Source organism: Camelina sativa, chromosome 7 (assembly GCF_000633955.1).
Source record: "Camelina sativa cultivar DH55 chromosome 7, Cs, whole genome shotgun sequence".
Lineage (NCBI taxonomy): Eukaryota > Viridiplantae > Streptophyta > Magnoliopsida > Brassicales > Brassicaceae > Camelina > Camelina sativa.
The window spans coordinates 15,716,362-15,731,066 of NC_025691.1; positions in this window are offsets into that span (position 1 = coordinate 15,716,362).

Below are 14,705 nucleotides of genomic sequence, written 5' to 3' on the forward strand. Positions count from 1 at the left end.
CAACCCAACCCTCAGTTGGGAATCGTCCAACAACAGCAGAGGCAGAACCAGTAAGAGCAAGCTGCACCGAATCTGCCAGCAAGGCAAACCACCTTGAGGGATGAAGATGCTCACAACATGCTGTTTGCAAATCGATATGTGATTTAACCACCAGCTCCTGCTAAGGAAGACTATGAGATTAAGCATAGTCTAATCAATTTGGTTCAGAATCGTGTGTTCAATGGGTTGCCGTCAGATAGTCCTCTAGATCACATCGAGGCTTTTGAAAGGCTGACTAGTACGACGAGGTCCAATGTTGTCCCCTACGACTACCTCATGCTGAAATTGTTCCAGTTTTCTTTGGCGGACAAGGCGCTGAGATTAATATAGACCAAATATAGCTAAGGATTTGGATCAAAACAATTTGAACATAGGTGTTTGTAATTGACAATAAAAAAGATTCCCCTGGCTTACCCTGAAGGTGCACTTGTCCTCAAGCAAGAACAGATAAAAACTCAAGAACAGAGAAAGTGTTTGAAAGTAGAAACTCACATATTCTTGGGAACCTCTTCTTTGCAGTCCTCAGCAAATCAAATTAAGAACTATTTTTTGTACGCTGCCCATGATTAGGATCAAAAATCCTTACTCCGAACTCCACTACCTTAAAGAACCTTCAGTATCCCCATTGTTGTCTCTCTACATCAGATTAGTGAAAATGGGTGGTCTTGCCAGGGGAATATCGTTCACTGAACTTATTGACTTCGTCAACCTTTTAATGCCCAATACGTTCCTTATATGCTTTTTTTTCCTCTCTCTTTTCTCACTTCCAAATGATCGATTTTTTCCTAATTTTCTAGGGTATCATATTGTATTTTTTTATCGATCCCTTGCTCTTCTCTTTTTGACAGGTTTCCATGAATTTCGAAGAATGCACGGGTTTACGCACAACCCTCGGTTCACTTCTTTATTATCTATATCCTCTTCTTCTTCTCTTTTTTCCCTCTTTATTTTTATGAGTATTGAAGGGAAAAGAGAGGGGAAGCATACTTTGTGAGATGATGCATGTCTTGTATTGCTTATGGGAGGAGTCTTGTTCAATGTATACCAAGTACCAGGGCAAGAAGTTAATTCCGGTTAAGTCCTTTCAAAGCTAGAGACAACACATGATCAAATTCTTGGTCTTGTCGGTGAGGGTCTTTTGGGCCGTATTGATTCTGCTCACTTTCCAAGCTTCATTCAAAAATCAAAAGTACTAAAGCAATCATAAGAGTGTTAGTTCAAACCAAAGAGTCCTAGAAATGATCATAGTTTCCCAACATTAATGACTCGATAAAATGACTCAAAGAAAAGAAAAATCCAAAGAAAAAAATCAAAGAAAATGACATCAATAACTTGGAAACACCCCTCCCCCGGACGTACTTCACACCGTCTCGGTGTGAAAGCAAAACCAAGAAAAGAACGAATCCCTCAAAGAAAATAAGAAAAATGAAAAAGACAAAGAAAGGAAAAGAAACAAAAACCGATGATCTCGCATCTGGGGTTGGAGTGGTGTTGGCAAGGGTGGGGACCGATCGGTCTCGGGATGGGATCGACCGATTTGCAACATTATTGAACTGTAGATGCCCACAGTAAACACCGGGATCGATCGATATGTAAGGAGGATCAATCAATCTGAACCTCTTGGAACAATAAAAAGAAATTTGCATCTTCTGCATTTGGAACCTGTTCCTGAAAATACATAACACCAGACGTGATTTCACTGTAATAAACCGTAAAACAAAACCAAAATCTTAAGAAAAATAAAAATTAAAGGGTAAGCCAGCACAAACCCCATGGGTTGCCTCCCATAAGCGCTTGTTTAAGGTCTATTGCTTGACCGCTCAACACAAAATGTTAATCACGAGTATCAAAAGGTTGAGCCAATGGACCTTTAGTCCTTCTCTTGTTAATGCAATAAACAATATGTGTCAAGTAACACACAATTATCCATGACAAAACGATAAATTCCACATCAAGGAAGTATACTACAAATGTAGCTTATACTTTGAAATATTCCTTGAAGATCAAATGCATTTAATGGGAAAATAAAGTCAATTTCAGGTTCAAACGAAGTTTTCACAAAATAATCAACTTCATCACCATTAATTTCATAAAACACAATATCCTCATTCATAAAATCAACCTCGGGGTTATTTGTTTCATGCAAAATTGATCAATATTAAGAACACACTCTAGGTAAGATTCTTCAAGGAGAGAGCAAGATACATCAGGCATTGAAAACTCAAGTGAACATTCAAATCACAATGATATTCAATATCAAAACATATTTCATGATAATCCCTAGCAAGTTTTTTTGCTATTAAAATGTCTAGAAGTTGAGACTCACATATCAAATCATAACATTCATCAATGAGCAATGGAGTATCCAACCTAGAAGTCACCTCTTCAATGCATGGCATGTGAATATCCTACAAATCATGAATTTCAAGGGTTCAAACGCATGTACATTCTATTTGGCTTGGTGGAAACCAATATATTACCTTTTCGAAAGCATGGGCTTCCCTAATCTCTGCTTAGTTCCTCATTTTCGCTGTTGGATTCTCCATGTAAAGCCCATCCAACTTAACTTTTTGATCTGGTGTAAGAACACTCTAATTAAACGGTGGCTCCATATAAGGCTCATCTAGAATCTCTTCATCAAATGTGGTCTCCTCCTCATGTGGCCATTCATCGTAATCCATGGCCCAAAAATATTTTTCATTTTTTTTTTCTAAATCTACAAAAAAGAGAAAATAATAATAATTAGTAAAAACAAAAAGAAAACTTAGACTATACTCAATTCTAAAATCTCAAAGGCAATCGTTTTGGTCCCCGGCAACAACGCCAAATTAAACTGAGGTCAATTAAGACCTAATGTGCACTCAACCACGATCTAGTGGTGTCGTTGTAACATTTCAGGATCGAATCCACAGACACCTAAAAATTGCACTTTGAAATTGTGAAGATTAAATATAGCTAAGACAAAAGAGAAAATTTGTGAAACAAGTAATCTTAACAAAAACGAAAAGTAAATAAGCTGCTTTAAATCAAAAAGGAAATATTGGGTGCAGAATTTTTGGGGAATATAATCTCGGACTAAGATGATTAGATAGGGATGCGTTAAACATCGTTCTAGAACTCAAATCATGGTTGTAAAGCTAACCTACTTCCGCAGCGTCAACTATCTATGCAATGTATTCACTAAACCCTAAACCGTCGTTTGGACCTAGCAAACCAAACAAGCAATAACAAGTTCAAGTTTGATAAGTTCACAAGGTGTCTCAACTTCAACTTCCGTTGGCCAAGGTCCACATTGCTCACCTATATTCTTTTCTAGCAACTCAACAACACTTTCCGTGCCACAATGAATTATGCCTATGATCATAAATTAGGTAGCTAATCTAGTTTAGGCTTTAAGAATAACAATAGATGAAGAACAAAATAAATCAATCCCCAATCTAAAACACCATCATTAGAGAATTATAAACCCTTTTGAAACCCGAAACCCAATCGAGAAACTACTCAGCCATAGAGAAACAGAAACAGCAAATCAAAGATGAAGACATAATTGAATTGCAAAAGAAAAGAAATAAAAAGGGCTCAAAATTCTTCTCCAAAGTGTAAAAGGGTTTAGAGATCTTCTCCCAATGTTTACAAGTATTGCTGCGTAAAATCAAAGGTTGTGTTTCTAGAGGTTGTACCTCATGCTTAAATAGTAAAATAAAACCCTAAAATTTGGTTTAAAGCGAAAAAGGAAAAGTTGCTTCGGGTTCGGGACTAGTTGATCCGAATGTGGATCAGCCAATCCAGGATGCTTTTTCTGTGTTTGCTTAATCTGCTTGCTAGTCCGATCAGTCTTCACCAAAATGGCTCCAGATGCTTGTTTTCATCCTCAAAACACTCAGTTTCCTTCAAAAGCAACCTAGAACCTTTAGAAACTCATAAAAGACTAAAAAGATTCTAAAAGCACATTTTGACTCAATAAAGACTCAAAACAACCCTAAAAACTATGGTTAAAACATATAAAATACAGACACATCAAAGGAAACCTAATGTGCACTCAACCAGTGAAACGACCTGAACCGTTTAAAAAAAAAATAATAATAAATAATAAATATATAAATATAATATAATAATAAACATCTAAGCTAGTGGTCCCATGTCCACTAGCCATCTAACCACGATCACACCAAAAGCGGATATGGTCACAAAATGTCCAATTACACATTCATCACACCTACACATCATCTGTAACAACCCGTCCCGTAGACCCCACTAGCCTCACTGCTAGCCGCCCCAACGGACCCCAAGCTGGCCCTGCATGGCATCGATCCTAACCCCTCACTGTGGACATCCAAATCCACCAGTAGGTTATTGGTGCGCCAGGCGTTCCTCGAAGCCTGGTCCCAACCCTTTAACAACCTTCCCACAGGACAAGTTGCCACCACCACTATGTTCATCGGTCGATTATGTGCGTGTGAGTTTAAGTTAAACGCTGCGTTTTGGCCAAAGGAAAAGGGGAAAACCCTTAAGTCGTTTCTTTTGGCTCATTAGGTTGTTTTTGGCCGCTTTTGAGAGAAAACAAAAGAGAGAAAAGTTCCCTAAGTGTTCTTGGTGATTTTTGGAGATTTGAGGCTGTTCTTGTAGAGATCTGTAGCTGGGATCGTTGTAGGAGCTTCCTAGGAGCGTTGTTTTGCTTGTGTGAGGTTCAAAATCTTCTTGGCAAAGGTAAGTGCAGGACCATGGCTTATCTAAGCTAGAGATCTCGTGTGGCTTGAGAAGCTTTGGGGGAAAACGATGCTCGGCATTACATCGGTCGATGCACTCTGTGCGTCGGTTGATGCAGATGCGAGGACGGCGCGTAAAATCTAGGGTTTTCGTACTATGTCGAGCATGCGTCGGTCGATGCAATGGGAGCATCGGTCGATGCAAGTTAGCCTTGCATCGATCGATGCAGATCTTGCGTCGGCGACGCAACCTCCAACTGGTGTCGGTCGATGTATGTTGGTATCGGTCGATGCTGAGTCCTGGTTTGTTATTGTTGATTGTTGATTGTTTATTGATGGTTAGAGATGTCTCCATTGCTTGTGTGTATAGCCCAGTAGATGGGAGGATCGCCTTACTGAGTGTTTATAAAATACTCATGCATTACGTTTTGTGTTTGTGATGCAAGTAAAGGCAAAGTGTGATCGTGGAATCAAGGCAATGAAGAGGAGGATGTTCTAGGGACTCGATTGGATGTTTTCTAGCATTGCTAGGTTGCTAGAGCTGAGTCTTTAAAACTTGCTAGGTTGCTGGTTCCTTGTTTCCTGTTGTTTGATATTGGAGTATTGCTATATTTGATTATTGGATTATTGTTTGGATATTGGTATCTATTATTTCCGCTGTTGGTTGTGCTTGTGGTTAGGTTTCTAGTGGGTAATGGACCACTAGTTGTAGTTTATTATTATTATTATTTATTATTTAAATAAAAAACGGGTCAGGTCTTTTCAGTTTGGTATCAGAGCCCTTATGGTTCAAGGTTTGNCTTGGCAAAGGTAAGTGCAGGACCATGGCTTATCTAAGCTAGAGATCTCGTGTGGCTTGAGAAGCTTTGGGGGAAAACGATGCTCGGCATTACATCGGTCGATGCACTCTGTGCGTCGGTTGATGCAGATGCGAGGACGGCGCGTAAAATCTAGGGTTTTCGTACTATGTCGAGCATGCGTCGGTCGATGCAATGGGAGCATCGGTCGATGCAAGTTAGCCTTGCATCGATCGATGCAGATCTTGCGTCGGCGACGCAACCTCCAACTGGTGTCGGTCGATGTATGTTGGTATCGGTCGATGCTGAGTCCTGGTTTGTTATTGTTGATTGTTGATTGTTTATTGATGGTTAGAGATGTCTCCATTGCTTGTGTGTATAGCCCAGTAGATGGGAGGATCGCCTTACTGAGTGTTTATAAAATACTCATGCATTACGTTTTGTGTTTGTGATGCAAGTAAAGGCAAAGTGTGATCGTGGAATCAAGGCAATGAAGAGGAGGATGTTCTAGGGACTCGATTGGATGTTTTCTAGCATTGCTAGGTTGCTAGAGCTGAGTCTTTAAAACTTGCTAGGTTGCTGGTTCCTTGTTTCCTGTTGTTTGATATTGGAGTATTGCTATATTTGATTATTGGATTATTGTTTGGATATTGGTATCTATTATTTCCGCTGTTGGTTGTGCTTGTGGTTAGGTTTCTAGTGGGTAATGGACCACTAGTTGTAGTTTATTATTATTATTATTTATTATTTAAATAAAAAACGGGTCAGGTCTTTTCAGTTTGGTATCAGAGCCCTTATGGTTCAAGGTTTGTGGTTCACTAGGTTTCTGTTGTGATGTTTGGGATTGCATGTCTTGATTGATTATGTGAGTTAGTCAATTGTGTGTGGCATGGAGTCCTAGAACATCCTCTTCGAGCCTACAGTGTGATTCCATGGTGAGTTTATGTTTTTGTGGTTTGTGTTATGTTAAGATTGCTTGTTAGCCTCTGTTCTTGGAAGTGCAGTGGTTAAAGGTGTTAGAGTTGTTGGTCATGAACGTGGGCGTTGTCGTGGTCGTGGTCGGACGGGTTTCCGAGACCAGCGAGTGTGTGGTCCAGAGTTTCATGAGGAGGTACGTAGTAGGGTCGCAAGCGTATCAGGAGTGACCAGAGAGGGTTAGCCGGTGAGCGNTTGTTTATTGATGGTTAGAGATGTCTCCATTGCTTGTGTGTATAGCCCAGTAGATGGGAGGATCGCCTTACTGAGTGTTTATAAAATACTCATGCATTACGTTTTGTGTTTGTGATGCAAGTAAAGGCAAAGTGTGATCGTGGAATCAAGGCAATGAAGAGGAGGATGTTCTAGGGACTCGATTGGATGTTTTCTAGCATTGCTAGGTTGCTAGAGCTGAGTCTTTAAAACTTGCTAGGTTGCTGGTTCCTTGTTTCCTGTTGTTTGATATTGGAGTATTGCTATATTTGATTATTGGATTATTGTTTGGATATTGGTATCTATTATTTCCGCTGTTGGTTGTGCTTGTGGTTAGGTTTCTAGTGGGTAATGGACCACTAGTTGTAGTTTATTATTATTATTATTTATTATTTAAATAAAAAACGGGTCAGGTCTTTTCAGTTTGGTATCAGAGCCCTTATGGTTCAAGGTTTGTGGTTCACTAGGTTTCTGTTGTGATGTTTGGGATTGCATGTCTTGATTGATTATGTGAGTTAGTCAATTGTGTGTGGCATGGAGTCCTAGAACATCCTCTTCGAGCCTACAGTGTGATTCCATGGTGAGTTTATGTTTTTGTGGTTTGTGTTATGTTAAGATTGCTTGTTAGCCTCTGTTCTTGGAAGTGCAGTGGTTAAAGGTGTTAGAGTTGTTGGTCATGAACGTGGGCGTTGTCGTGGTCGTGGTCGGACGGGTTTCCGAGACCAGCGAGTGTGTGGTCCAGAGTTTCATGAGGAGGTACGTAGTAGGGTCGCAAGCGTATCAGGAGTGACCAGAGAGGGTTAGCCGGTGAGCGTGCCGGGGGTGCTGGGAACCCAAGTGTGGGGTTGCAGCAGGTGGAGCCCAGGGTCGAGATGATACCATGCTGTAGGAGCGGTTAGCGAGAGGGGTACCAGTGCAGGCTCCAATGTACCGCATGTGGCGGGGTGCAGCCGAGGGCTGCGGATGTTGAGGTCTATCCATCTATTGCTAGAAGGATGGAGCAGCTGTAGATAGACGGTACGAGATTCTTCTCGAGAGGTATGGAGCCTAGAAGGGCAGATAGGTGGTCATATGCAGTTGGAGCAGATTTTTCTCTGTTTGGTGGGTAATCCAGTCGGATATTATAAGTTGAGTGGGCAGGTGTAACATTGCAATGTTATACTCGGACCACAGCAGGGACTTTTGATCGTGTGATGTTTATACTCGTTAAGGATTGTTGCTCCTGAGTGGATGGTGATTCTCCTGAATACCGATAGCTCGAGGGGCTGGGGACTCCGAGAGTGGCAGAGGGGATGATGTTCCCCTGAGGGGATGATGTTCCCCTGAGGGGATGAGTAGTTCCCCTGATACCGAGATCTTGAGGATTGTGGTCCAAGAGTGAGATGGTATAACTCGAGGACACTGGTCTGAGAGTGAGATCGGTATGGCTCGAAGGTTTCGACATAAGGGTGGAGGAGTTGGGAGCAAGTAATGCCTAGAACGTGAGTATAAACAAACCGACTGAATGTAGACCTCGAGAGATTGATGTTGGTTTAATCTCGGTTTTTGGATGTGTTGACCAATGGGTCAGGGTTTTACGACCAGAGTGGTTATGAATGTGTGGTTGTTGCGCCAGGATTGTGTGGCCGGTGGTGCTGGAGTCCCAAGAAGGGGAGTTGCAGCAGGTTTGAGTCGGGAAAGACATGTTTGCCAGATACATAAGGTTATGAGAAGCCTTGATGGCAGGATAATCTAATCGTTGCGACGATGTTGGATTAAGTTCATTGGAGATGGACAGGGTTACTAGATTCAAGGTATTGGTAATCTTGCTGAGAGAAACAAGGCAAGTGGTTTGAGTTGGCAGCTTGCCAAGCATTTGATGCGGTGAATCAGAATATGCGGACGTATGGTACTTGTTTGTTTTATTACACTCGTATTAATGATTTGTTGTGGAGAATTGCTAAGCGAAAAGCTAACTTTGTAATAAGCTATCTTGTGGAAGTTTTCCTAAGAAACAAGTTACCAGAGGTTATTGGATGGACAAGAGATGTTGATATCCGAGTGGTGGTGAGTTGATGTCAGCATACTTGTTTATTAGTCTAGTAGAGCTGAGGAAGAAAAAAGGGGGTTCATCCTTCCTAGTGTATCACCATGGGGAGAGTCGGTGTTGTTCGTCAAGTAGAAGGATGAGGTATGGGCATTATGAGTTTGTGGTGATGCCGTTTGGGTTGAATAACGCACCAGCTACGTTTATGAGATTGATGAACAGCGTGTTTCAGGAGTTTCTGGACGTGTCTGTCATCATTTTCATCGACGACATCATGATCTATTCTAAGAGTCCTGAGGAGCATTCAGTACATTTGAGGACAGTTCTGGAGAAGTTGCGTGAGCAGAAGTTGAGCAAGTGTAGTTTCTCGCAGCGTGAGATGGGTTTTCTCGGTCACATTGTGTCTGCAAATGGGGTTTCTGTAGATCCGGAGAAGATTCAGCCTATCAGGGATTAGCCTAGACCGCAGAATGCCACAGAGATCAGGAGTTTTTTCGGGTTGGCAGGGTATTACAGGAGGTTTGTTCAGGGGTTTGCGGGCAGAGCACGTCCTATGACTAAGTTGACAGGGAAGGATGTTCATTTTGTTTGGTCACAGGAGTGCGAGGAGGACTTTGCAAGCCTGAAGGAGATGTTGACTACTGCTCCGGTTTTGTCTTTGCCTGAGCAGGGAGAACCCTATGTGGTTTATACAGATGCATCCATAGTTGGTTTGGGGTGTGTGTTGATACATCATGGGAAGGTGATTGCCTATGCTTCGCGGCAGTTGCGGAAGCATGAGGACAACTATCCTAGTCATGACTTGGAGATGGGTGCTGTAGTTTTTGCCCTGAAGATTTGGAGATCTTATCTTTATGGTGCAAAGATACATGTGTTGACAGATCATAAGAGCCTGAAGTATATATTCACTCAGCCCGAGCTGAACTTGAGGCAGAGGCGGTGGATGGAGCTGGTGGCCGATTATGATCTGGAGATAGCCTATCATCCTGGTAAGGCTAACCTGGTTGTAGACGCTTTGAGTCGGAAGCGGCTGGTTTCGGCTCAGGAGCAGAATATGGAGTCTCTGGTAGGGGAGATCAATGCGTTGAGCTTGTGTGCGGTTACTCAGGATCCGTTGGGTTTGGTTGCAGCTGATAGAGCAGATTTGTTGAGCAGCGTGCGGTTGACTCAGGAGTCGGATTTGGGGCTGGTGAATGCCTCAAAGGATGTTGACTCAAAGTATCAGGTTTCGGCTAATGGTACTATTCTAGTGCATTGGCGTATCTATGTGCCCAAGGATGAGGAGTTGAGGCAGGAGATTCTGAGAGAGGCTCATGCTAGCATGTTCTCTATTCATCCAGGAGCGATTAAGATGTACCGAGATCTTAAGAGGTACTATAACTGGGTCGGAATGAAGAAGGACATGGCTAGTTGGGTTGCGAGGTGTGATGTGTGTCAGCTAGTGAAGGCTGAGCATCAGGTACCAGGTGGTTTGCTGTAGAGTCTTCCCATTCCAGAGTGGAAGTGGGATATGATTACTATGGACTTCGCGGTTGGCTTGCCAGTGTCCAACACGTTTGATGCGATTTGGGTCATTGTGGACCGGTTGACTAAGTCGGCACATTTTCAGGCCATTAAGAAGACTGATGGAGGAGCGATCTTGGCTAAGAAGTATGTGAAGGAGATAGTCAGGTTGCATGGGGTGCCAGTGAGCATTGTGTCTGATAGGGATTCCAAGTTCACTTCGGTGTTCTGGAGGGCATTTCAGGCAGAGATGGGCAATAAGTTGCATATGAGTACAACTTATCATCCCCAGACCGATGAATAGTCAGAGAGGACGATCTACACGTTGGAGGATGTGTGGGCTGGATTGGGGTGGCCATTGGGCAGATCATTTGAGCTTTGTAGAGTTTGCTTATAAAAACAGTTACCAGGCGAGTATTGGCATGGCTCCTTATGAGGCTTTGTATGGGAGGTCGTGTCTTACACCGTTATGCTGGACTCAGGTGGGGGAGAGGAGCATGTACGGGCAGATTTTGTTCAGGAGACTTCGGAGAAGATTCGGGTTCTCAAGTTGAACATGAAGGAAGCTTAGGATCGGCAGAGGAGTTATGCCGATAGGAGGAGGAGAGATCTTGAGTTTCAGGTTAGAGATAGAGTGTACCTCAAGATGGCCATGTTGCGGGGTCCGAACAGGTCATTGACTGAGACTAAGTTGAGTCCGAGGTATATGGGTCCGTTCAAAGTGATTGAGCGAGTTGGACCAGTGGCATATAGATTGGAGTTACCTGAGGTTATGCTTGCATTCCATAAGGTTTTCCATGTGTCTATGTTGCGGAAGTGTCTCCGCGAGGATGATCAGTTGTTGGCTAAGATTCCTGAGGATCTTCAGCCTAACATGACTTTGGAGGCGATCCAGTGAGGGTTCTCGGAAGGAGGATCAAGGAACTTCGAAAGAAGAAGATTCCTTTGATGAGAGACCTTTGGGACTGTGATGGTGTTGACGAGCAGACATGGGAGCCTAAGGCGAGGATGATGGCATGGTTTAAGAAGTGGTATGAGAAGCAAGCAGCGACTTGAGGTTGCCTAGCCTGGTCTGTAATCCGTGGCTGGAGCGGGAATGGAGTATTCCAGCCCATCTCTCTTGTTTACTTGGTCGCTTAGGGTGGTTGGTTGTGTGACTAAGTAACAAGATGAGGTGGTGTTTAGGGTACAAAGTTTCCGCGAGGCAGTGTCTTGAAGAAAAGTTTCCTGTTTTGGAAGTTCTACAAGTGGAAAGTTTCCAGAAGTGGAAAGTGCTAAAAATGGAAATTTTTATGTGTGTTAGAATTTGTCCATTTTTAGAGGGCTTGTGTGGCCTTAGTGGCGGACTTTTGAGTCATTATGTGGCCTTTGTGGCGGGCTGTTTAGCAATTGTGTGGCCTTTGTGGTGGGCTGTTTAGCCATTGTGTTGCGTTTGTTGGGGGCTGTTTAGCCATTGTGTGGCCTTTGTGGCGGGCTGTTTAGCCATTGTGTGGCCTTTGTGGTGGGCTGTTTAGCCAGAGTGTGGTCTTTTTGGCGGGCTGTTTAGCCAGAGTGCCTGTTGAGGCGGTCCTTCGGGACAGATGGTCTTTGTGATGGTCCTTCGGGACGAGTGGGCTTGGTGGCGGTTCTTTTTAGGACATTTGTTTGGCCTTGGTGGCGATCCTGTTTAGGACATTTGTTTGGCCTTGGTGGCGGTCTTGTTTAGGACATTTGTTTGGCTTTGGTGGTTGTTCTGTTTAGGACATTTGTTTGGCCTTTGTGGCGGCCCGTTGGGCAGTGAGATGATCCTTGTGTGGTCATGAGGTATTCCAGTGAGGGGATATGTGGTTGGTAGGGCATCGTGTTGTCTTACGCGAGCCACAGGAAGGAAACCTGGATAGGGATAGGACTCAGACGTGTTCAGAATTGTTTGCTCGCGACTCTTGGGGGACTTCGGTCGTCCTAGTACCGTCATATTCTAAGACTTTGTGGCTTGGGAGTATGGCTGGTATATCGACTTTGGATGACGATCCAGAGGGCGCTGTAGGGTGGCAACCCGAGACACAAGTATTGGGCTCCCTTATATACATTATGGTATGCGGGCTTAGGTCCGATGAGGAGCCAATATTATGGCATGCAGACTTTGGTCTGATGAGGAGCCAATAAAAACTCAAGATTTAGGCCTGTGAGTAAAAAGGAGAGTCCAAAAGTCGAGAGCAAATAATGCCTGGAGCGTGAGTCTATCGCCTAGAGGTGACCTGTGTAGATCGGTCGGAGGAGTGCGGGCCGTGGAGACGGTAGCACGGGAGTCCTTGGCTGAGTGTTGTTCGAGATTTGAGGACGAATCTAATTTGGTGGGGGGGGGAATTGTAACATCCGCGAACCGAAATCCCCGTTTAGGGATTGCATCGGTCGATGCAGATGCAAGGTCGATTCTGTGCGTGCGAGTTTAAGTTAAACGCTGCGTTTTGGCCAAAGGAAAAGGGGGAAAACCTTAAGTCGTTTCTTTTGGCTCATTAGTTGGTTTTTGGCCACTTTTGAGAGAAAATAAAAGAGAGAAAAGTTCCCTAAGTGTTCTTGATGATTTCTGTAGATTTGAAGCTTTTCTTGTAGAGATCTGTAGCTGGGATCGTTGTAGGAGCTTCCTAGGAGCGTTGTTTTGCTTGTGTGAGGTTAAGAATCTTCTTGGCAAAGGTAAGTGCAGGACCATGGCTTATCTAATCTAGAAATCTCCCTAATTTGCGTGTTATGTATTGTTCGACTTGTTAGATTGGTATTTGGGACGATTGGAAGATTTCTTGTGGCTTGGGATTGTCTTTTGTGGTTACAGGAACAAAAATCCGGCGACAAGCTTCAGGAGAAAACGATGCTCGGCATTGCATCGGTCGATGCAGATGCAAGGACGGCGCGTAAAATCTAGGGTTTTCGTGCTATGTCGAGCATGCGTCGGTCAATGGGAGCATCGGTCGATGCAAGTTAGCCTTGCATCGGTCGATGCAGATCTTGCATCGGTCGACGCAACCTCCAACTAGTGTCGGTCGATGCATATTGGTATCGGTCGATGCTGAGTCCTGGTTTGTTATTGTTGATTGTTGATTGTTTATTGATGGTTAGAGATGTCTCCATTGCTTGTGTGTATAGCCCAGTAGATAGGAGGATTGCCTTACTGAGTGTTTATAAAATACTCATGCATGGCAATTTGTGTTTGTGATGCAGGTAAAGGCAAAGTGTGATCGTGGAATCAAGGCAATGAAGAGGAAGATGTTCTAGGGACTCGATTGGATGTTGTCTGGCATTGCTAGGTTGCTAGAGTTGAGTCTTTAGAACTTGCTACGTTGCTGGTTCCTTGTTTCCTGTGGTTTGATATTGGAGTATTGCTATATTTGATTATTGGATTATTGTTTGGATATTGGTATCTATTATTTGCGCTGTTGGTTGTGCTTGTGGTTAGGTGGCTAGTGGGTATGGGACCACTAGTTGTAGGTTATTATTATTATTTATTATTTAAAAAAAACGAGTCAGGTCGTTTCATCATCTCACAAAATAAGTCATACAACCCAATTGCTCAGATAAGCTCATGGTCACGCATTCACCTTATCAAACTGATTATAACAACAAATACAACCAATTGAGACACTCATTACGTCTACAACAGCCCAACAACGCCCTACAACAAGCCACACAACCAAAAAATACTTTATAGCAAAACTGTATAAAAACATCATAAAAGAACATTCTGAAGGACGAAAACCTAAAATAAAAACCAACTGTTAACTATAAAATCCCTCTGGTGAAACGCTAGCCCTAGACGTCACAAAGCTGTTCACAAAATCTTGTGCCGATCGGAAACCAGACGAAACCATGATCGCAGTTACAATACCCGATGATCCCAATTCGCGTATGAGAAAACGTGTCTCACGAAACTGCTAATAAATCATCGAAATTAACTTTTGTAAAAAGAAGAATGACGATGAAAGGCTTGGGAATAACAACGATTTGATATGTAGAAACTGTTTTCTCCCAAACTATAACGATTCTGCTTCCTCCTGTAATCTCCTTCACACTAGGCTTCTCTCTCTTTCTTCCTCTTAACACTAGCAATGAATAATAGCCACGGCCAAAGAGAGAGAAGATGCGTCCATATCATTATATATACATCACTTAGGGCTTCCCAAAACCAGTTCTAAACCAGGTGAACTTAAACCAAATTGGGCAATTTCACGATTCACATAAATTAATCGGTTATTCCCCTTTTCTTTGGGACACGAACGTTAAACTTTGTCTCTTCAAAGTGAACTGAAGAGACTTTAAACCTAGTGTAACATATGTGTTCCGAGATTATAATTTGAGATGTGTTGAATAAATTAAAAGAGTTCTGATCGAATATGCTCCAAAATTAGTGCCAGCTCTTAGGGTGTGCGAGATGTGCAAAACAACAAGTTTACTTTTTATTAATTTTTTTGTTTT